Consider the following 23,207-nt stretch of genomic DNA (forward strand, 5'->3'; position numbering starts at 1 on the left):
TAATAAATTGTTTTAAAGATAATGCAGTAGGCTGATGCGCCCTCTGTCCGTTCCTTTTTTAGATTCTGTTTGGGTTAGCACGACCTGTTGAGAGTGGCAGCACAGCCGGGACTACGTCCATTCAACCTGAATCGCATTCTCAGGATACCCGTTTCAAGATAACCCCTCAAGCGCAGGAGTCATTTATCTTTCGTACAGGGGAACCTTAATAGCTGTCCTCTCCCCCAGCTGCTGGCTGTCTCTCCCCTCATCCAAGCACAGAGCTCTGTGCAGCACTTCCTGGCCGACTTGTCACAGCTGGGAGCCTGTGAGCAGCAGCCGTGCCTCTGCTCTGCCCCCTCGTGATGTCATCCACAGATCCTCCAGGTCCTGGCTGAGCAGTGCAGAGGCAGACACTTACACAGACAGCATATACTGGCTGAAAGCCAGACCGCGCTGCTCCTGATCGCCGTGTCTGCTTGTGAGCTGTGGCCCTTCGCTGTCCTCTCTTCCCTGATGCCAGAGACAGACCGCCGGCTGCCCCAGCAGTCACTCTCCCACACTGAGCTGATCCCCCCGACCAGAGCCTCGTCTGGGAGCCAGCCGCCCATTCCTGAATCCTCACGACGGTGGAGGGGTACCTGGTAAGTTCCTCCCCCCTGCGAGCTCCGCCTGTGATGGGGATTCCTACCAGGATCACCCTTTCCAGCAGGTGTGTGTTTAGAAGGGGGGCCTGAAGGGTCCCTATTGGAGTTTCCTTGCCGGCGCTTAACACGAGATGAAGTCTCGAGACTAAGGTGCTCCGGAGGCCGTGACCTCCGAGCACGTGTCCAAGTGGCAGGTTTCAGTCCTTGTTGTCTCTACTCCATCCCCTACAGCATGTCACAAATCCTGCCCTGCAACAGCTCAGGGCCATGCAAAGCAGCTGCAGTCCTAAGCCAGTTTAAAAACTGTTCTACATCACCCATTTCTGCTTCCACTGGCAAAAATGCAGTAGATGTGTAGACGGACGTTCATTCGATGGCTTCCTAACTCCGATTGTTAATGTCACACCCCTTCCTACAGTTTAGTCTCCTGCGCTCCTCCCCATTGCCCCATCTACTCCACCAATCACGTAAGTAAGCCTCAAATCTCTTCTCTTAAACACGTCAACTCTATGCTGTCTGCTTCCCCTTCCACCCTGTCATGCCAGCCCTATGCTTATTCGTTCCTCATAGCTCCGTGCCTTCCCTAATTGGTAGGTAAAATTTGGACATATTTCCCTATGCATATATGTACATGTCCTACCTCCTTTTTACCTCATTTTAAAATGCACAGAAATTTTTGTCATATTTTCCCTTGTATCATTGTGATTTTAAATTGGATATTGCTATGGATTTCGTTATTTTTTTGTTTTTAACACAGAGAGACAGAGGAAATCTGCTTTGACTGCTGTTCCTTAGACTGAAGAGTGTAATGATGTCATTCCACTGCAAGATGACAGCAGAGATACCCTAGCTATACCGACAGCTGAATGTGATGTTGAGTTACAAGATCCTAAAGAATTGTCTGCGGGGATTACTAGCAGCACCGGTATGTCCACAAAAACATACAGTACATGCACACTAATTTTTTGCAGCTTTATTTACAGTCTTTTTTTCCTTACAGTCAATCCACCCTCTGAAGACAACACTATGAATAGTAGGGCTGCGGAATATAATCGAAAGATCGATGCATCGCAATTCGACCCTTCGCGATTCTGCATCGATGCGGGTTGCCGGCATAATCGATTTGGAAATTACGTCATCAGCCGCGGCCACGCCCTATCGCGCAAGGGAGAAAAAGTCACAAGATCGCAGCTGATTGGTGGATTAGTGCGAAAGCTTAATAAAAAGGCTCCACCCCTCCTCTTCCGTCTCTTTGACCCGGGCCGAGGCGCAGCAAGAACATCCCCCGCGTGTATCGGCGTCCCACCTGCGGCCTTGCAGCCAAGAAGCCAGCCAGCCAGCCAAGCCAGAAGCCAAGCCAGTCCACAGACTCCACACACAGGAGCCCCAAGTGCGTCCCCATCGCAGCCAGCCAGCGCCGCCCGCCTCACCATAGCCATCCCAGGCCCAGCCGCCACGCCACTGCCAGTGACGCCAGCCGCCCGCCACTGAGCCCAGAGAGCAGCACAGCACCTGTCCTCCTCTGCAATGCAGTGCACAACAACAACCCACACAGTCACACAGCAGGTATGTAGTCCGAACAAATAATTGTATACTATAATCATTCATGGGGGTCTCGAGTCTGTATCTCTGGGGGATGTCTGTGATGGGGGGGACAGGGGACGGTCGGTCGGGGCCCGGGGGTACTGTTCTGTTGTAGCAGGCTGGCAGCCAGGGGGGCTCTCTCTGAGTGTCAGTGGGGGCCTGGGGGTCTCTGTCAGTGTGAGCTGTGGGGGTCTGGGCAAGGGGGGACTCACTCAGTGTTTGTTAGTGCTGTGGGGTGGGACAGTGGAACATCCAGGTCTCTGTCAGTGTGTCAGGCTGTCAGCTCAGCTCAGCTCAGCTGTGGGGGGAGGGGGGTCTCTGTCAGTGTCACTGTCACTGTCACAGGCAGGCAGCTGTGGGGTAAGGGGGGGGGGGTCTCAATGCATGCAGACAGAGGGAGTCTGACAGACAGACAGACAGTCATATTTTATGAAAAATGTTGCTTGCTTGACTTGTTGCGGCTTAGTTTACAAGTGATATTTTTTTTTTTTAAATACTGACAGAGTTTGGCAACTTACGTCATCCGTCACATACGTGGTAGTATGGTAATGGCAGAAGGAGAAAAAGATCGAGAGATAAAAAATGCACCTAGCGTTTTAAGAGCAAACATCTGGGCACATTTCGGATTTTATGAACACACAGGGAAGCGTGAGTTGGACAAGACACACGCCGTGTGTAAAGCCTGTCACACAAAAATTAAATACCTAGGGAATACTACGAACTTGAGAAACCATGTTAGCCATTTTCACTCTGAGTTAGTAACACCTGTCGCCACCAGCAGTACCACCACTTCCAAGGAAAGACTGCTAGACCCAGATCAGCCAAGAATTGATGCCATACTGTCAACTTATCCACCCAACTCAGAAAAAGGGAATAAACTAACCAAAGCTGTGGCAGCTTTCATCGCCAAGGACCTACGGCCTTATTCAGTTGTGGACAACGCGGGGTTTCGCTACCTTTTGAAGACGCTAGAGCCACGTTATAAGATCCCATCACGCAGTCACTTTACAGAAAACGTTATACCTGCACTCTACCACGACACCAAAGCTCAGGTACTTGCGTCAATGAACCAAGCCAGTCGAGTCGCAATAATGTGTGATTCATGGACTTCAGTCACAACGGAGTCCTATGTTACAATAACAGCACATTACGTTACTAAGGACTGGCAGGTCTTGTCACATGTGTTGCAAACAAGAGCCATTTATCAGTCTCACAGGTGCTCATCTGGCAGAGCTACTGTCTCATGTCGTGGAAGAATGGCAGCTGTCTGATAAATCTGTAGTGCTTGTGACCGACAACGCGGCAAACATGATAGTTGCAGCTCAAGTTGGTAAATTTCCTCATGTTAAATGTCTTGCCCATACACTCAATCTTGCATGTCAGCAGGCACTGAAAGGGCCACGCTCTCCAGGCTTCTCGCCAGAGTGCGACGAATATCCACATTCTTCCATCGCAGCAGTAGAGCAAGCCACTGTCTAAAAGAGAAACAGAAATGTCTGGGCCTGAAGAATCATAAGCTAATAACTGATGTGCCAACAAGATGGAACAGCACATATGACATGGTCGAGAGGTTCTTAGAACAACAACCTGCAGTTTGTGCCACCTTGCTGTCTCCAGAAGTCAGAAAAGGAGATTCTGATCTCTGCACTATCAATGAAACAGATTTGTCAAATGCAGAGGACGCTGTGAGTGCATTAAAGCCAATGAAGGATGCAACCTTGCTGATGTCATAAGACCGCATCCCAACAGTGTCTCTCATAGCCCCTCTAAATGCACAACTGCTCCAGAGCATGACAGACACCATGGGAGACACACCCATGACCCATGAGATCAAGAATGCCATCAAAACAGATCTCCTGAAGAGGTACAGCAGTGAGGCAGAGAAGAAGATCCTTCATACAGCCTCTGCACTGGATCCTCGCTTTAAAGGACTGCCTTTTATTCTCACAGAGGAGGAGAGATCGGAGATATACAGAGGAGTGACTGAGGAGGCTGCATCTTTGGAGGTAATTAGAATTTCATCATGTTTCCTCCCAGACAGCTAGAAGCTCAGCTACATTGTGTTGTGTAATAACATGCCCTGATCCACTGATGCGGTGTGGGAAGTGGAACTGTATGGTATGGATTACCGTGCAGTTTCCCACACCTCATCAATGAATCACACTCTTAGTCAGTTCAGCTCTTCTTATACTATTATCTTTTGTTCAAACACACAGATTACATCTAATAGAAGGACAAATGTGGATTAAGTGCCTAGGGAAAAAGCAACTGTGGAAGAAGAAACACCCATTGAGGACAGCCATTCTCCTCCCGAAAAAAAGGCCACAACATCGCTGCTCATGACTTTGCTGGGGCAGTCTTTCACTGATGGTGCAATAGAACCTAAGACCCCCTATGCCAAGGCAGAAGACGAAATGGAAAAATATTGTAAAGCCCCACCTCTGCCTCTCACTGAGGACCCTTTGAAATGGTGGCGTGAGCATGAGGTCATATTTCCCCTCCTCTCTCAGCTGTCAAAGCAATACTTGTGTATCCCAGGTACAATCTATCTGCAGAGTGGGTTTTCTCTACTGCAGGAGATGTTATAACAGCGAAAAGAAGCAGTCTGAAACCTGAGCATGTGGATCATCTAGTGTTCTTACAGAAAAACCTACATGTTCCCAAATGCTAAGCACTGAAATAATTACTAATTCATGTTTTTAATGAATTAGTAATTACTAATTCAGTCTGCCGCCAGTCACCAGTCAGTCACACCACCAGTCTTGTTTTATAGCTTTATAGCACTGATGGTTTGTTTTTGAAGATTGTCCTGTCCAATGTGTCCATTTCCAATCCATAATCCGTTCCGTTGCTTCACACTAAAAGTGTCTAGGCAATAGGCATTGTAGGCAAGTAGGCAGGGGTTCATTTAACCCTCAACCAAATAAATAATATTAAAGTGTATTTTCTTCTAGACAACTGACTGACACCAAGCCAGCCACGGTGCAGCATTATAGGAAGGAAAATCATTGAGAGAAATAACTTGTACATTTGAAGCTTAACCTCGAGTAAATCTTATCTTATTGGATCACAAATAAATACACCAATTGTGGATTCTTGTGTAATATACTATATTTGTGAGTTTGTGAATGTGACCCCCATAGGATTTCCTCAAGGTTAAGCTTCAGTTTACAATTTATTCTCTCAAGGATTTTCCTTCCTCTAATGGTGGCTTGTTGGCTAGCTTGGCTTCAGTAACAGATGTAATCGACGTGGTAGAGTGCTGCTCAGTGCAGTGCAGGTAAAGTTTTCTTTCTGTAACGTGACTGACTGTCGTGACAACTCAAGAGCTTATAACGCAGCTCTAGCATTAACTCAACACACACACACACTGTGTGTGTGTGTGTTGAGTTGATGCTGAGGCTGCGTATAAGTTTTTGAGTTGTCACGAGTCACGACACACACACACTGTGTTTAGTTGACTGGCAATGGCAGGGGTAAACACAATCGCAGTGAACCTGGAACATTTTATATTTTTTTACAGATTGTCTGGCACTGGAGAGATGGAGAATGGCTTGTTTTCAAAAATGGTCCATTCACATAAGTGAATTGATATTTAAGCTTAAGCTTATATTTGTATAACTCCCCTCTAGCAGCCATCAACTCACTTCACTTGAGTTGACTGGCAGTTGCAGGGGGAAACAAACATTACGGTGAGCATGGAAGTTATGCAGCAGTGCACTATTGCCAGGTTCACGTTTGATATTTGCTACTAGTCAGGAAGTGCTCTGTTTTGTAGAGGGCAGGTTATGGCACACACCTGGAATTTATTGCAACGCATGTCTGTCTGCTGGTGTCTGTTGTACTCTGTAGCAATAGCAAGTGTAGGGGGTTCCCTCAACCAAACAAATACTAAAGGTAAAACGTGTATCTAGACAACTGAAGGCAAGCCAGCCAGCCACGGTACAGGAAAGGACATCCTTGATTAAATCAATCATACATTGAAGCGTAAAACCTTGATTAAATCTTTACTGGATCACAAATACACACAAACCTGACCTAACCTATATGCCTTGAGTTGTACCAGTGTGCCAATGCCAAACCTTTCTTCAGTTCTCATGATTCTGATGCGGACAATCGTGTTGTGTGTTTTTTTGTGATCCCATGAAGATTTACTCAAGGTTTAAGCTTCAGTTGATGATTTACTCTGTCAAGGGTTTTCCTTCCTCTAATGGTGGCTTTGGCTTGGCTTCAGTTGGGTTTAATCGTGGTAGAGACAGAGACAGTGTTGCCAACCGTCCGTAGATTTACGGACAGCCCGTTAAAACAGGGCACTTTTCTCCTGCCCGTAAATGCCCGTAGCAGGAGAAAAGTGCCCGTAAATCTAAGGCGGCGGCGGCACTGTCAGAACTGCGCATGTGCGGCGCGCAGTTCCGGAGATCCCCGTCGGACGAGTGCCACGGCCGGCCTCTGCCTCCACCCCCAACGCCGCCTCCGCCCTCGACCCGGAGTTAATTACATCGGACGAGTCACTCTGCCACCCACGGCCCGCCTCTGCCTCCACCCCCGACACCGCCTCCTCCCCCGAGAGTTATGTACATCGGACGACGAGTGCCACCCACGGCCCGCCTCTGCCTCCGCCTCTCCTCATTTAAGTTTTCCCGCCTGTGTCCCTGGCCCTGCGTGAGGAAGCCGGCCCGGGAGTCGGGACTGGAGGAGGAGTACGAGACTACGGGGGGCGTGAGCTATGGAGGGGGGTCACCGTCACCACACCGTCACCTACCTATCCATGCTGCTGGGCACCATGCTGGCCACTGACCGACCGTCCGATCAGCCGCAGGGTAAGTCAGACTCAGACTGAGCCGGCTCCTCTCATCTGGATGGAAGGGTGAGGGGGGGGGGCACACACTGGCCCTGGCATCACGAGAAGTTGGAGAAGATGTTTCATGTGTAACTTGTACTGCCTTGCAATGATATGAGGGGAGCTACTTACCTACCCGTGTAATATCAGGGGAGCTACCTACCGGGTAGGTAAGTAGCTCCCCTGATATCACACAGGTAGGTAGGTAGATGGATGGGTATGTCCTTCATGTCCGCAGTGTCTGCCCACCCCCTGTACCATGTCCGCAGTGTCTGCCCACCCCCTTTACCATGTCCGCAGTGTCTGCCCACCTTCTGTACCATGTCCGCAGTGTCTGCCCACCCCCTTCACCATGTCCGCAGTGTCTGCCCACCCCCTTCACCATGTCCGCAGTGTCTGCCCACCCCCTTCACCATGTCCGCAGTGTCTGCCCACCTTCTGTACCATGTCCGCAGTGTCTGCCCACCTTCTGTAACATGTCCGCAGTGTCTGCCCACCCCCTTCACCATGTCCGCAGTGTCTGCCCACCTTCTGTACCATGTCCGCAGTGTCTGCCCACCCCCTTCACCATGTCCGCAGTGTCTGCTCACCCTCTTCACCATGTCCGCAGTGTCTGCCCACCCCCTTCACCATGTCCGCAGTGTCTGCCCACCTTCTGTACCATGTCCGCAGTGTCTGCCCACCTTCTGTACCATGTCCGCAGTGTCTGCCCACCTTTTGTAACATGTCCGCAGTGTCTGCCCACCCCCTTCACCATGTCCGCAGTGTCTGCCCACCCCCTTCACCATGTCCGCAGTGTCTGCCCACCTTCTGTACCATGTCCGCAGTGTCTGCCCACCTTCTGTAACATGTCCGCAGTGTCTGCCCACCCCCTTCACCATGTCCGCAGTGTCTGCCCACCTTCTGTAACATGTCCGCAGTGTCTGCCCACCCCCTTCACCATGTCCGCAGTGTCTGCCCACCCCCTTCACCATGTCCGCAGTGTCTGCCCACCCCCTTCACCATGTCCGCAGTGTCTGCCCACCCCCTTCACCATGTCCGCAGTGTCTGCCCACCCCCTTCACCATGTCCGCAGTGTCTGCCCACCCCCTTCACCATGTCCGCAGTGTCTGCCCACCTCCTGTACCGTGTCTGACCAGAGTCTGCAGACTCTGATGTAAGGGGGAACTCTGTGCTGGCTGGGTTATGGTAACCCAACCTTCATGTAAATTTGAGAAATATGTTTTTTGACTTTTGTTTAACTTTAACACATTGCTAATAGCACTAGCTATATGTTTATAGTTAAAATATTGATATTTGCACGGTTTAGCACTGAAAATTGTTATTTTAGGTACTTTTTTCAGTGTCCGTAAAAAATTGGTGCTGTCCGTAAATTTTGGACGTTCTGCCAGTAAATTTCCCTCCGGGGGGTTGGCAACACTGGACAGAGACTGTCTGCAGGACAGATAACGTTTTCTGTAAAGTAAGTGACATAAAAGTGACATAAGTGAATTGATAAGCTTAAAGCTTATATTTGTAACTCCCCTCTAGCAGCCATCAACTCACTTGAGTTGACTGGCAGTTGCAGAGGGAAACAAACATCACGGTGAACATGGAAGTTATACAGCAGTGCACTATTGCCAGGTTCACCCTTGATGTTTGCTACTAGTCAGGAAGTGCTCTGTTTTGTAGAGGACAGGTTATGGCACACCTGGAATTTATTGCAATGCATATATTCACATAAAAGGATTTATATATAATGTTTTGTGGGAATTTATGATGACCATTTTCACAAGAATATTAGCTTGGCTGGCTGGCTTCTTCTATCTTGGCTTTAAAGTACAACTATAGGCAAAACTTTATCCAAAATCAAAAAAAGTTTTGCCTTTAGTTGTACTTTAAATGGTGGTAGACCTGGCTTATATTAATATTTTCTTTTATGAAGCAGTAAACTGCACTACTACAGTTTTTTACTATTTTTACTGTTACTTCTAGTAAAATACTAGTGTTGTTGTCTGTCTCTGCTATGCTGTTTGCATTTTCAGACCTTCCTATATGTTTGCAGTGCAAGTGCACTAAAGTATGCAGGGCTTGCAGGCCATGAGGGTCCAGGAAAGTGTCCTTAAGCAAATGAAAATAAAAAGGATTCTTTTATTTGTGACTGCTTGATTGTTTGTTTTGTTTGATAAAGTTTTGAAAACAATTGGGCAGTGGGCTGGACATAGGCATTGGGCAGTAATCGTGATGCATCGCGGAATCGAATCGTATCGAATCGCGACCCTAATAATCGTAATCGCATCGAATTGTGAGGTAAGTGAAGATGCTTAGCCCTAGTATCCACGCTCGTGGTTCGCGTAGCGGCGACCCGAGCAGCAGAGGATTTCTTTTACACGCAGATTCCTAGTGTCAGGCAGACACCATCTAATGTGAGTGTTTACTACCTTGCTTTTTTTTAAAAATAATTGTTATACAGTATCACGCTATGGTCGGCATTTCTTATTCTCTTTCCTCATATGGACCATCCTGGGCCTTGATCCATCCTGAGGTGAACCTTAACAAATTAAGGGGAGAAGTTTCTGGCTGATCTCTGGTGTGGATAATGCTTTTTTGCTGGTTTATAATTTTACCAGCAACATTTCTGGTGAGTTTTATCTAGGAAAATCAGTAAAGCACTGTGGGTGGAAGGATTTTCACGTGTGAACACTGTGAACACTTCGTGTTTGGATTGTCCGCACTATTTGCACTTTTGTCACTGGATTTTCCAATATGGACTTTTTTTGATGGACTTTCATTTATAATTCACATATTCTATTTATTTATTTATCAATTTTTGATAGATTTATTTTTTAATTTATTGAGGTTATTGATATACCAATTGGTACACCTGTGCACACAGCACAAATTAATTGCACCAGCATCTTTCCATTGTAGGAATTGGAGAATCAATTTGTTTGCAATTATTACACCACATAAAAATAAATTACACATACATATAAGGACATTCAATCATTAGTATAAAAAGACAAATATTGGGACGTTGTTTAAACAATGGGAGACCAATTACAATTATCAGGAGAGATACATTGCATTTGCACTTTTTTGACATATAGCACTATTTTGCACATTCATTTTCACATCACTCATGCATTAGCACTTTTTGAAATGTATTGATCTATTTCACATAGGGTCAATTAATGGATAGTTTCTAGTTTTATTCAGTATTTATTGCTTTGTTTTATTTAATTTACCTCACACTCAGTCAGATTTCAGATTTTATATTGTAAGATTAACATTGAGCATTGAAAAACGTACAGAAAGTGCGCTGATTTTTCTTTCCCACAGGTGAGTAGATTGTTGTGTGCACTGTTTCAGTATTACTGAAGGCCAGTGTTGCCAACCTACCAAAGTGAAATTTACTGACACAACACCCAAAATTTACTGACACAGCCAAGTTCTTACTGACCTTTCAAAAAGTTACAAAATCACAGTTTTAAGTGCAAATTTCAGTATATAAGCTACAAACAAGTATCATATACAATTAGCAATGGTATTTAAAGTAGATCTGAAGGCAAAAAAACATCTTATTTTCATTTTAATAAGGGCGATTATTATAACCTATCAGTTTTTTTGTCGCCCATGTTCAACTGGTGAGATGTCCCCTTAATTTCTGTGCCAAGAGAGAGTGAGAGACCTCTTCACACTGACCGCACAGAGAGACCTCTCCACACTGTCAGGACAGAGAGACCTCTCCACACTGTCAGGACAGAGAGACCTCTCCATATTGTCCTCATAGAGAGACCTCTCCACATTGCCTGCATGGAGAGCTTTCTCCACAATGCCTGCATGGAGAGACCTCTCCACAATGCCCGCACGGAAAGACCTCTCCACGTTGCCATCATGGAGTGACCTCCCCACATTGCCCGCACGGAGAGACCTCTCCACATTGCCTGCTTGGAGAGCTCTCTCCACAATGCCTGCACGGAGAGACCTCTCCACATTGCCTGCATGGAGAGCTCTCTCCACAATGCCTGCACGGAAAGACCTCTCCACATTGCCATCATGGAGTGACCTCTCCACATTGCCCGCACGGAGAGACCTCTCCACATCTCCACATTGCCCGCACAGAGAGACCTCTCAGCAATGCCCACACGAAGAGACCTCTTCACATTACCCGCACAGAGAGACCTCTCCACATTGCCCGCACAAAGAGACCTCTCTACACTGCCCGCATGGAGCGACCTCCCCACATTGCCCACAGGGAGAGACCTCTCTATATTTCCAGCAGGGAGAGACCGCTCCACATTGCCTACAGGGCAAAGGCATAACTAGAACCTTCAGGGTCTGGGGCCCTTCCCTTCAAGTCTGAGGTTCTTCCCACTGATCCTGGGGCCCTTTATTCTCATTTTGGGGCCCTTTCTTATGGTCCCGCAGCTTGACCCTTTCACAAGTTTTGCAGTGGGCCCCCTTCCTGCCATCTTGGGGCCTCTCCACGGTGGTGGAATGCCAGGGCCCGGTTGCAAGTGTGACCTTTGCGATCCTGGAAGTTCACCCACTGGTGTCAGTAGTTTTTATTTTTTGGTATTTTAATTGTATTATTTTTTATCATTTTATTTTATTTTTTTACAACGTCACTGACTATGACTGAAATGTCCTGTCAGAAAAGGAAGGAGCTGGTAAATTGCATATTTACCGACGCCTTCCTGGTTCTCTATTGTGACACATCCCCTGCAGCAGCCGGCAGGAGAGGGGAGGAAACACAGTGGGGGGGGGGGGGGGCAGAAGAGCACATAGGGGCCCAGAGACAGCAGAACACAAGTGAACTGGATAGGAGGAGTGGCGCGGGCAGCATACAGAGGAAACAATCTCCTCCATTTTCCTCCCGCAGCTACAGGAGGTAAAAGGAGGACAGTGATTTCTCTACATGCTGCCCCCACCACCCCTTATATACAGGTGTACAGGGGAGCTGCGAAGGCCCCCTGGAGCATTGGGCCCGGTTACAATTGTAACCCCTGCAACCCTTGTAGTTACGTCCTTGCTACAGGGAGAGACTGCTCCACATTGCCCGGCCGGGAACAGGAGAGACCGCTCCAAATTGTCTGCACAGAGAGACCACTCCTCTAGAAAATTGCTTGATTCCCGCATCAACATAGTAAAGCCTGTTTCACACCATTAGTTTTTTTTTTTCGTTCAACCTAGCAAGCAGTGCGACTCGGGAGTGTGCCTGCATGAGTGCTCTCCGTGGGAGGAACCGGTGAAGGAGCACTGGTGGGGCACCTCAGAAGAGGAGGATCTGGGCTGTTCTGTGCAAAACCATTACAGGGGGCAGGTAAGTATAACATGTTTGTTATTTTTATTAAAAACAATTTGAACCTTTACAACCCCTTTAACAAAATCCTCAAATCCTCTGTAATGTACTCCACTTAGCTGTAGAATTTCACTTTGAACTGCACCTTATATCCATAACGTTTTTATGTATTATATGTGCAAAAAATAAGGTGAGAGCACATCTAATACCTACAGAAAGTTATGGAAATAAGGTGGAGTTGGAAGTGAACCATGTCATTGCCTGGAGAGATTTATATTTAGGAAGTTAAAACAGGCAGTGAGGAAATGTGATATTCCCTCCTCACTACCTGTCAAATGCCTCTGAAAAGTGACTTGAGTATGGATCACTTTTCAGCGGAGTGGCAGTGCCTGCTGCAAATGTGTACAATCCTTTGGGTTCACACAGTGTTCTGTAGTTAGGCTGCAGTGCTGGTGTACTCACAGTTTTCCCTAGCGGCAGTCCCATAGACTTATTTTAAGTTGTGCGCTGTTTTTGCTGCTGTTTTTTATAAAGCATATCAAAGTCGCAGCACTTGTTGTGCATTTTAACTACTTAAGGACAGTTTTACCCCCTTAATGACCAGGCCATTTTTGTGATACGACACTGCATACTTTAACTGACAATTGCGTTATTGTGCAATGCTGTACCAAAATAAAATTGATGTCCTTTTTTTCCAACAAATAGAGCTTTCTTTTGGTGGTATTTCATCACCTCTGCGATTTTTATTTTTTGCCCTATAAACAAAAAAAGAGTGACAATTCTGGAAAAAAAAACAAAACATTATGTTGTCTTACTGGCATACTTGCCACCATATGTCGTGTCCGTGACCTCCAGCATTCTGGTATGTATATGGGAATCTCTGCATCTAAGTGATTTTTTCATACATGGCCCTTGTTTGAGACTGTTGATGCATCCAACAAACTTTTCTTTTTTTTGTTTATATATACATAGCTTGATATTTCTATTTTCTGGATTGATCCTTCTGATATATCCTGGATTGGGGGCTCCCATTTGGGTTAAACCCCCTCCCTCTTTTCCTTCTCAACGACTTTGCTTGGCCCTTAACATAAAGTTATTTTTGGATGAGATCTGGCTTGGTGAGTTTTATGATTTACTGATCTGTATGTGTATATTTGATATATATATTTTTTTCTCAGTTTTTTGGACACTTCACACTTTTTTCTTACAAGTTTTTATGTGTGATTTACCCATTATCACTGGTGTCTTGGCATACTTATATCACCTTATTCAGTTATTTCATCCCTATTTTCACTTATTACATTTAATTTGTTTCTTCATTCACTTTTGATCACTTTTACACTTCAATACCCTTAGGGGTTATTCGTATTTACCTTGTTTTGGTTACTAGATTCTTCCTCTTTTCCTTCCCCATCCCCTTTTTTCCCCTTCATCGCCCCCCGCCCCCCCCCCCCTTTCCCTTTTTCCCCTTTCTCTTTCCATTTGCTTTTTCCCTCCCTCCCCTTTTTACATTTTTATATTTTCAAACCACATAGTGATTCTCACTTTAAAGCTCAATATATCATCTTTTACCTATGACACTGGTCGATTGGTTTTATGTAAAGGGTAAGAATATGATAATAATTTATTTTATTTTATATTTCTTTATTTATTTATTTTTTACATTTTTATGACTTTTTTCCATCTCCTCCTTTTCGTGTAGTCTCTTTCCCCCCCGATGGCCTATTCTAGTTTTATCCCTCACATCCACATTTTCCCTTCCCTTTTTCCCCTTTTTTTCCCCATCTGCTCCTCCATTCTCACTCTCATTACTGATGTATATTACAAACAAATTGTATTGTATTTTTCATTGTGAATACTGTTTGATATGGATTGATATGTACTGTTATTTATTACAGACACTGTTTCACTATAAAGGTTTTATCTGTATACATGTATAACTGGATCCTGAAGAAGCTCAACTATTATGAGCGAAACGCGTAGATCCACAGCTAAGATCATATGGTCCATTCCTTAGGTCATGTGATACAAGCATACAGTACATGTACTGTTATACCTTTGTTACTGTGTTCTTTTTAAATATACTTAATAAATATAATTATTTTTAACTCATTTGTGGTCTATGTTTGGGCACATTCAAATCCCCATATCAAGGATTGGTTGTTTTACCCCCTTTGTGTTTCCTCTCCCTTCCCATCCTTTCCATTTCTCCCACCACACCTGGCTATATTTACATATTTCCTATATTTTGAGGGGATGGTGCCAGAATTTTATAGACAGACATTTTCTCTCCATCCAATTTCTGATTCCTGTGTTCATCTATCACAGACCGCCGTTCTATCTTTATGGGGGAGTGATCGCAGGTGGCTGGCAGACATTGAGTCCGCCATACCCACTTATTGGCTCCCCCTCTGGCCTATCGCTGCACACAGGCCCCTGCTGTCTATTACATGAAATGACGTACCGGTACGTCGTTTCGCGCAATAGAGCCGACCTAGCGCAGTAAAACTGCAGTGGCTGGTCAGCAAGAGGTTAAAAAATGTGCAACCTAATAGAAGTCTATGGGACTGGGGGTAACATGCAGGAAGACTGAGAGTACACCAGCACTGCAGCCAAACCGGAGCACACTGCATAGAACATAGGACCAGGTACTGCACAGGCTGCTGAAATATAACTCTTTAGCTGCAGATAAGGAAAGAGGGGAAGGGAGAGGAATTTGGGAGAGAGCAGGAAAGAAGGAGGAGAGGCCGGTCACAGCTCACTTACTTGAAAAGGTCCCGGGAGGCTCACTGGCTCAGGCAATGCACGGGCTAATGTTTAGGATGTTAGGATGCTCAGTTCAGTTCAAACTTTCCCGCCCATACAATCCTCTTCACAGACAGAGACACGGACTTCCTGGAGTGTGGCCGGACACAGGGAGAGAGGGGCGGGAAGAGGCAGAGCTTTTTCCAGCCAGCCTCTCCCATTCATGTGGAGGGGGCTGTGCTGTGTATGGAACGCAGACTCACAGCACGAGCGTTCCTGCACCCCTCTGACACTGATTGAACAGTAGGCTCGGCCATGCGCAATTCCCAGCTGGCAGCACAGTGGCCTTTTTATGGGACTTAGATTGGCCCGGGGGGCAAATGCATCCCTGCCCCCCCCCCCCCGGCCCAGTCTGCCCCTGCTTGGTGGTGCCCAAGAGCCCAGTTAGTAGTTTAACCCAACATGGGTTCTAATCCTTCCTTATGTTATCATTAAAAAAGTCATGGCTGGACAAACCATTTGTGATCTATCTTTTTTTTTTTTTTTTTTTAATTGGGTTTATTGCCATATGCAGATAATACATAGCAAAATAGTATATGTTAAACATGTCTTAATATATATAAATTGTGACACATCTCAGAGTCAGTATAAATCAGGCATCCTTATACAATATGTAAAGCCCATTGCGCATTATCGAAGTTCCTCAAAAAAGAGAAATGAAAGGAGACCATAACTTCTGCAAACTACCAATGCTGTCAGATATATACATATAGCACGTTTGTAATTTAAACTATACATGTATATCATCCATTATAAACAAAAAACCTTCTGAAGTGAATTCTTGCCCATTCTACTGTATACCATGAACCATAAACCTCACCAACGCTCCAATACAAATCTCAGAATTGTATGGTTCATCTACCAGAAGATCTATCTATGTACAATTTGTTTATTGTTTTAGGTGTCCTCCGCTGCTGTTTCCGACTAATCTACCCAGCGGGGCCATATTTTTAACATGCTCTGATGAAGAGTCAGGGTGTACTCCTGGATAGGGTGTATGTTGTATGCTGTACCCAGACTCTGGCAGCAATTCAAATTAAGATTCTGAAGGGTGCAGGTTCTGCTTTTTAGAATCTGGCATGAGAAAGATTGGCTGGGTTTCCTGGCAACTACTACACTTTAGAATTTTGCTCAAGTGGCTGAAAAAAAGTAGGGTCCTTGATGTTATGGTGGAAATTTTGGTGCCAGCAGAGGAGTCCATGCAAAACTGACTGGCTGTGTCAATCCATGATATTTTGTATTGTATTTGGCATACAGTACCTTATGAGGGAAGACTTTTCTTTGTTATTTTTATTTTTTTTATTTAATTTTTATTTTAGTTTTCATCAATACAGCATTTTAAATTTACATTTATACAACATATGCAAAATGATGATTCTACAGTCAATCATAGAAAACAACACTCAAACTAATAAGGAAAAAAGAAAACAAAAAAAAGGAAACATTTTTTTAAAACATCCTACAGTATCATATTACATATAAAACTCTATACTTGCAATGTGCCATACTCAACTAATTGTAGGGTCGCCATCAAAACTAAGCACAGGAATTTCCACTCCCACCTCTATAAATTCATGTGTTATTTATATTTTCACACCCTAGAAATATTCACTTTTAGGGTTGAGCGGACACCTAGATGTCCGTGTTCGACGGGTTCGGCCGAACTTTAAAAAAAAGTCCGGGTCCGTGTCCCGGACTTTTACCGAACTTTTCCCGGACACCGAACCCCATTGAAGTCAATGGGGACCCGAACTTTAAGGCACTAAAATGGCTCTAAAACACCAAAGGAAAGGGCTAGAGTGCTGCAAATGGCAGCAAAACGTAATTAAGAGCATGGCAAGTGCTCTGCAAACAAATGTGGATAGGGAAATAACTTAAAACAACAAAAAAAAACAGAAAAATAAAACAATGTTCTTCTTCATCTCTGAAGGACGAGGCCCATATGGAGTAGGAGGGAGGTTGAGGTGGTGGTGGATGTGGCGGTGACATAGGCGTGCGCACAGGGTGTGCTGGGTGTGCCTGGGCACACCCTAATCACCTAGGGCACATAGCATTGCCAGTGAGGAGATGGGAAAGATCTCCCTGGGACCTGCTCTGCTCTATTTCTCCTTGCCTACAGGTACATGGCCCCGATACATTACTCTCCCTGCTGGCAAACACATGCATGTGTATTTCAACTTTGGGGTGCACACCTTAATGCAATAGGCTGCGCACACCTATGGGCGGTGTAGGTGGAAGCGGCGGTGGAGGAGGACCAGGGCCGGATTAACAGCATCATGGGCTTGGTGCTGAGGATTTTGAAGGGCCTTAGGGCCGTGCCTTGCCATGCACCCAGAGGAGGAAGGGTGCAGCCATGCATGCCTAATTCAACATGGGATGCTGTCTCTGAAGCCCATAAACACATCCATGCATCGCCAACTGTCCCTCCTTGTCCGGCCTTCACGCTGTGTGGGGAGGTTCTGAGGGTGCTGCCTGGGGAAGCGAGCATAGAAGCCAGACTTCTGTGTTTACAAGTGACAGAAGAGCGGTAACAGTGAATATGGCCAACCCGGGGCCTATATAAAAGGTAGGGGCCTGGAGCTGCAGCTCCAATAGACCCTACATTAATCTGGCCCTGAGGAGGAGGACGAGGTAGCCAACACTGCTTCTTTTCACAAATTTTAAATGAGGGTACACCCCAAAAGAGTGAGAAAGAGCAAAAATGGAACAATGGGTGGGTAAGGTCGGTATCCATTGCTATTCTGCATAAGGTACGGAAAAGTCCCGTGGGATCCATGCCTGGTTCATTTTAATGAACGTGAGCTTGTCCACATTGTCTCTGGACAGGCGGCTGCGCTTGTCTGTTATAACGCCCCCAGCCGTGCTAAATACCCGTTCAGATAATACACTGGCTGCAGGGCACGCCAGCACCTCCAAGGCGTAAAGGGCAAGCTCAGGCCATGTGCCCAATTTGGAGACCCAGAAGTTGAAGGGGGCAGACCCGTCATTCACTACATGTAGGCGTGTGCACACATACTGCTCCACCATGTTGGTAAAATGCTGCCTCCTGCTAAGACGTTCCATCTGAGCTGCTGGTGCTGCTGTTTGTTGTGGCGTGCTGACAAAGCTTTTCCACATTTCGGCCATGCTAACCCTGCCTTCTGAGGTGCTGGCGGTGCCCTGGTTGCGTTGGCGACCTCCTCCTCCTCCTCCTCTGCCTTGTGCTTCCACTGTGGCCCCGCTGTCAGATGGGAATGCCAGCAGCATGGCGTCTACCAGCGTGCGCTTGTACTCGCGCATCTTGCGATCGCGCTCCAGTGAGTGAATTAAGGACGGTACGTTGTCCTTGTAACGGGGATCCAGCAGCGTGGCCACCCAGTAATCAGCACAAGTTAGAATGTGGGCAACTCGGCGGTCGTTGTGGAGACACTGCAGCATGTAATCGCTCATGTGTGCCAGGCTGCCCAGAGGCGACGAAAGGCTGTCCTCTGTGGGAGGTGTATGGTCCGTGTCCTCTGTATCCCCCCAGCCACGCACCAGTGATGGCCATGAGCTGGCCTGGGTGCCACCCTGCTGTGAACATGGTTCCATCTCCTCCTCCAGCTCCTCCTCCTCCTCATCCTCCTCATCCTCCAGAACTGTGCCCCTGCTGGACAATTGCGTCCCTGGCGTTTGCGTGTGCAGGAACCCACCCTCGGAGCCCCTTGCGAATGACTGCCCTGAAAGCCTTGGAAATGTTACCTCTTCATCCTCCTCCTCCTCCTCATCCTGTGCCACATCCTCTTCCATCATCGCCCGAATTGTTTTTTCAAGGAGGCATAGAAGTGGGATAGTTAAGCTGAGAACGGCGTCATTGCCACTGGCCATGTTGGTGGAGTACTCAAAACAGCGCAACAAGGCACACAGGTCTCGCATGGAGGCCCAGTTATTGGTGGTGAAGTGGTGCTGTTCCGCAGAGCGACTCACGCGTGCGTGCTGCAGCTGAAACTCCACTATGGCCTGCTGCTGCTCGCACAGTCTTTCCAGCATGTGCAAGGTGGAGTTCCACCTTGTGGGCACGTCACATATGAGGCGGTGAGCGGGAAGGCCGAAGTTACGCTGCAGCGCTGCCAGGCGAGCAGCAGCAGGGTGAGAACGCCGAAAGTGCGCACAAACGGCCCGCACTTTCTGCAGCAGCTCTGACATATCGGGGTAGTTTTTAAGGAACCTCTGCACCACCAAATTCAGCACATGCGCCAGGCAAGGGATGTGCGTCAAACCGGCTAGGCCCAGAGCTGCTATGAGATTTCGCCCGTTATCGCACACCACCAGGCCGGGCTTGAGGCTCGCTGGCAGCAACCACTCATTTGTCTGCTGTTCCATGCTCCTCCACAACTCCTGCGCGGTGTGTGGTTTGTCCCCCAAACAGGCAAGTTGTAAAACTGCCTGCTGTCGTTTACCCCTGGCCGTGCTGAAGTTGGTGGTGAAGGTGTTACGCTGTCCGGATGAGGAGGCGGTAGAGGATGAGGAAGCGGAGTAGGAGGAGTTAGGAACAGGAGGCAAACTGAAGCGCCCTGCAATCCTCGGTGGTGGAAGGACATGCGCCAAATTGCTATCCGCCTCAGGCCCATCCGCCACTGCATTTACCCAGTGTGCCGTTAGGGAGATATAACGCCCCTGACCGTGCTTACTGGTCCACGTATCCGTAGTTAGGTGGACCTTGGCACAGATGGCGTTGCGCAGTGCACACCTGATTTTTTCCCCCACTTGGTTGTGCAGGGAAGGGATGGCTTGCCTGGAAAAGTAGTGGCGGCTGGGCACGACGTACTGTGGGACAGCCACCGACATAAGGTTTTTAAAACTGTGCGTCTCCACCAGACGGAATGACAGCATTTCAAAGGCCAATAATTTTGAAATGCTGGCATTCAGGGCCAGGGATCGCGGGTGGGTAGGGGGGTACTTCCTCTTCCTCTCAAGTGTTTGGGAGATGGAAAGCTGAACGCTTCCACGGGACATTGTGGAGATGGTTGTTGGTGACCCAGGTGGTGGTGTTGCTGACAGATCGTCTGTTTGCGGGGTGGCAGGTGCCGGTATCACTACAGATGTGGCTGGAGCGGCCGAGACTGCAGCAGAAGAGGAAGCAGGATGAGCCAGAGACGTTTCTTGGTTTTGAAGGTGTGTACTCCACTGCAGCTCGTGCTTTGCACTTAGATGCCTGATCATGCAGGTTGTGCTCAGGTTGAGAAGGTTCATGCCTCGCTTCAAGCTCTGATTGCACAGGGTGCAAACCACTCGTGTCCTGTCATCAGCACATTTTCTAAAGAACTTCCACGCTAGAGAACTCCTTTGAGCTGACTTTGGTGCGCTCGTTCCCTTGCTGCGTTGGGCAGTAGCGGGCGTAGTGTCTAGGGCACGGCCGCTCCGCTTCTGCACCCTGCTCCCTCTTCTGCTGTGCTGGTGGCTCTGTGCGACCACCGCCTCTTCCTCCAAACTACTCAGTTCACCTGCATGACGTTCATTCCATGTGGGGTCGAGGACCTCATCGTCCTCCACATCATCTTCCACCCAGTCTTCACCCCTGCCCTCCTTGTCGGTCTCCACAATGCTGAACGCCGCAGCAGTTGGCACCTGCGTTTCGTCATCATCGGAGACGTGCTGCGATGATCCTTGCATGTACTCATCTTGAGGAATAAGTGGTTGGGCATCGCTGCACTCAATCTCTTCCACTTCTGGGGCAGGGCTAGGTGGATGGCCCTGGGAAACCCTGCTGACAGAGTCCTCAAAAAGAATAAGAGACTGCTGTATGGCTTGGGGCTCAGACTGCTGGCCTGATTTGCAAGGGGGTGAGGTGAAAGACGGTTGGACATTGGCTGCAGGTGCCAACTCTGACCTTTCTGCAGTAGACTGGGTGGGAGACAATGTGAAGGAACTGGAGGCACTGTCAGCAGCAAACCAATCTACTATCGCCTCAACTTGTTCTGGCCTCATCACTTCTAGGGGCGTTTGATGCCCTACCAAATACTGATGCAGGTTCTGTCGCCTACTCACACTTGAGGAAGGTGTTTCACTTGTGCGTGTAGCTGGCACAGATCGACCATGTCCTCTCCTTGCAACAGGAGCTCTACCAGCAGCACCACGACCCAGGCCACGGCCCTTATTTGACGGTCTCCTCATATTTCTGTAATTTAAGATCTTGCCCTAGAAAGGTTTTTATTGAATAGCGGAATAGAAAATATGATCCAAAAAAAGTGTATGTATATCACACGTACACAACCACACTAGGCCCCAATTACTATTGTTTGTACCCCTAAAAGGCTAGATGAGGAGTAGGGGGAGTATGGAACAGGCAGCACCCTCAAACCTTCAGAAGTATGAGATGAACCCCAACAACTTGGAAAGGTGGATCTCTCTCACACGTACCGACACAGACTATCCCGCAATTCAATTGATCCTCAAAGGTTTTTATTGAATAGCGGAATAGGAAATATGATCAAAAAAAGTGTATGTATCTCGCACGTACACAACCACACTAGGCCCCAATTACTATTGTTTGTACCCCTAAAAGGCTAGATGAGGAGTAGGGGGGGTATGGAACAGGCAGCACCCTCAAACCTTCAGAAGTATGAGATGAACCCCAACAACTTGGAAAGGTGGATCTCTCTCACACGTACCGACACAGACTATCCCGCAATTCAATTGATCCCCAAAGGTTTTTATTGAATAGCGGAATAGGAAATATGATCAAAAAAAGTGTATGTATCTCACACGTACAGAAACACACTAGGCCCCAATTACTATTGTTTGTACACCTAAAAGGATGGATGAGGAGGAGGAGGAGTATGGAACAGGCAGCACCCTCAAAGCTTCAGAAGTATGAGATGAACCCCAAAAACTTGGAAAGGTGGATCTCACACGTACCGACACAGACTATTCCGCAATTTAATTGATCCCCAAAGGTTTTTATTGAATAGCGGAATAGGAAATATGATCAAAAAATGTGTATGTATCTCACACGTACAGAAGCACACTAGGCCCCAATTACTATTGTTTGTACACCTAAAAGGATGGATGAGGAGGAGGAGGAGTATGGAACAGGCAGCACCCTCAAAGCTTCAGAAGTATGAGATGAACCCCAAAAACTTGGAAAGGTGGATCTCACACGTACCGACACAGACTATCCCGCAATTTAATTGATCCCCAAAGGTTTTTATTGAATAGCGGAATAGGAAATATGATCAAAAAATGTGTATGTATCTCACACGTACAGAAGCACACTAGGCCCCAATTACTATTGTTTGTACACCTAAAAGGATGGATGAGGAGGAGGAGGAGTATGGAACAGGCAGCACCCTCAAAGCTTCAGAAGTATGAGATGAACCCCAAAAACTTGGAAAGGTGGATCTCACACGTACCGACACAGACTATCCCGCAATTTAATTGATCCCCAAAGGTTTTTATTGAATAGCGGAATAGGAAATATGATCAAAAAATGTGTATGTATCTCACACGTACAGAAGCACACTAGGCCCCAATTACTATTGTTTGTACACCTAAAAGGATGGATGAGGAGGAGGAGGAGTATGGAACAGGCAGCACCCTCAAAGCTTCAGAAGTATGAGATGAACCCCAAAAACTTGGAAAGGTGGATCTCACACGTACCGACACAGACTATCCCGCAATTTAATTGATCCCCAAAGGTTTTTATTGAATAGCGGAATAGGAAATATGATCAAAAAAAGTGTATGTATCTCGCACGTACAGAAACACACTAGGCCCCAATTACTATTGTTTGTACACCTAAAAGGATGGATGAGGAGGAGGAGGAGTATGGAACAGGCAGCACCCTCAAAGCTTCAGAAGTATGAGATGAACCCCAAAAACTTGGAAAGGTGGATCTCACACGTACCGACACAGACTATTCCGCAATTTAATTGATCCCCAAAGGTTTTTATTGAATAGCGGAATAGGAAATATGATCAAAAAATGTGTATGTATCTCACACGTACAGAAGCACACTAGGCCCCAATTACTATTGTTTGTACACCTAAAAGGATGGATGAGGAGGAGGAGGAGTATGGAACAGGCAGCACCCTCAAAGCTTCAGAAGTAT

Source organism: Pelophylax lessonae (genome assembly GCF_965119305.1).
Source record: "Pelophylax lessonae genome assembly, chromosome: 2".
NCBI lineage: Eukaryota > Metazoa > Chordata > Amphibia > Anura > Ranidae > Pelophylax > Pelophylax lessonae.